The sequence below is a fragment of the Hylobates moloch genome, unplaced genomic scaffold (genome assembly GCF_009828535.3).
Source record: "Hylobates moloch isolate HMO894 unplaced genomic scaffold, HMol_V3 SCAFFOLD_14, whole genome shotgun sequence".
Classification (NCBI taxonomy): domain Eukaryota; kingdom Metazoa; phylum Chordata; class Mammalia; order Primates; family Hylobatidae; genus Hylobates; species Hylobates moloch.
This window is the reverse complement of record NW_026652289.1, coordinates 24,560,573-24,562,465: the sequence shown is the minus strand read 5'-3', so window position 1 is coordinate 24,562,465 and position 1,893 is coordinate 24,560,573. Positions and strand designations below refer to the sequence as shown.

Here is a 1,893-nt window from a genome sequence, read left to right as displayed (position 1 = left end):
GCACTTTGTAGTTATCTCTTCTGAACTCTTAATTTTGGAGAAAGTTCTGTGACTTATTTCAAAATTACACTCTAGACAGAGTACCTGGTTATGAATCCTTACCATCAATTTCCAGTCCCATAACCACATCATCAATTAAAATAAGCCTGAAAAATTATTAAAGTCTAGTTAGTAGGTAATAACTCTGGTTCTAGTTGTATTTATATACTAGGAAACAGCATTTAATTTTTTACTTTGGGAAAAATAAGGTTCATTGGATATTTTTAAATTTCAGTGTATATTAGTCCAGTCTCATGCTGCTAATAAAGACATAACTGAGACTGCGTAATTTATATAGGAAAGAGGTTTAATTGACTCACAGTTCAGCATGGCTGGGGAAGCCTCAGGAAACTTATAATCATGGTGGAAGGGGAAGCAAACATGTTCTTCTTCACATAGTAGCAGCAAAGAAAAGCGCAAGGTGAAGCAGGGTTGGGGGAAGCCCCTTATAAAACCTTCAGATCTTGTGAGAACTCACTCACTATCACAAGAAAATGATGAAGGTAACCGCCCCCATGGTTCAATTGTATCTCACTGGGTCCCACCAACGACACATGGGAATTCTGGGAGCTACAATTCAAGATGAGATTTGGGTGGGAACACAGCCAAACCATATCACACTCAAATTGAAAACATGTATGTATCAAGTTTCTAGAGAATTATTTTTTGTAATGGCTATGCAAAATACACTTTGCTAATTAAGTTTAAATAGGCCCAACCAAATGTGATTCTGCCCTCCTTCCTCAACCCCATCAGTAAAGAAAAGGAAAGATATTGATGGTCTTTACTGGTATGTAATTTTTATGTATTTTTATCTATGAGAATATGCATTCTTTTTGTAGTAATTCTTTTTTGTTGTTATTTAGTTTTTATTTTATAATCATAAACTTGACTCTACAATCCAGCTGAGCATGGAAGGGAACAAGGAAAACATGGAACCCAAAGGGAACTGCGTCAAGAGTACAAAGGTGATAGCATACTGAGAGCAAGTGAGGTAGAGGTGGGCTTTCCTGAGCAACAGAAGGAATGGTCTAGTGGTGAAGATAAGACACAAGTCAAACCTATTAGAGTTGTCCACAGTCAGCAATGGTGATCTTCTTGCTGGTCTTGCCATTTGTGGACCCAAAGCACTCCATGGCTTCCACAATACTCATGCCTTCTTTCACCTTGCCAAAGACCACATGCATGCCATCCAACCACTCAGTCATGGCAATGCAGATGAAAAACTGGGAACCATTTGTGTTGGGTCCAGCACATTCTCCATGGACAAGATGCCAGGACCTGTATAATTTAGGACGAATTTCTCATCATCAAATTTCTCCCTGTAGATGGACTTGCCACCAGTGCCATTATGCTGTGTGAAGTCACCACCCTGACACATAAACCCAGGAATAATTCTGTGAAAGTAGGAACCCTTATAACCAAATCCTTTCTCTCCAATGCTCAGAGAATAAAAATTTCCTTCTGTCTTTGGAATCTTGTCTGCAAACAGCTCAAAGGAGACACGTCCCAGGAGCTAACCATCCATGGTGATGTCTAAGAACCTGGTGGGGTTGACCATGGCTGATAGTACGGGGTTCCTGGCAGCGGTGGCATCTGCAAAGCCATAGTAATTCTTTTAATTTGTTGGCAATTATTAAGTAAACTTAAATTTGGTATTATTTATGTTTTATATGAGAAAACAGAAACAAAGTTAGCAAGGTCATTTACGTTATTTTTTTGAGATTTTCTAGCCACAATATTTATAGATTGTTTTGCTGATAATTCAGTCTAAAATACGCTTTGTAGCTTTTTTATTCACCATATTATACAGAAATTACATGGACTGCTGTTTCAAATTAATCACTAAGATTT

The 1,893-nt window shown here is 38.0% G+C and overlaps 1 pseudogene; it reads right to left on the bottom strand.

The window, feature by feature from the left end:
- Positions 1–1,103: 1,103 nt before the first annotated feature.
- On the bottom strand, positions 1,104–1,600 carry LOC116482451 (peptidyl-prolyl cis-trans isomerase A-like; annotated as a pseudogene).
- Between the last annotated feature and the right edge of the window lie 293 nt (positions 1,601–1,893).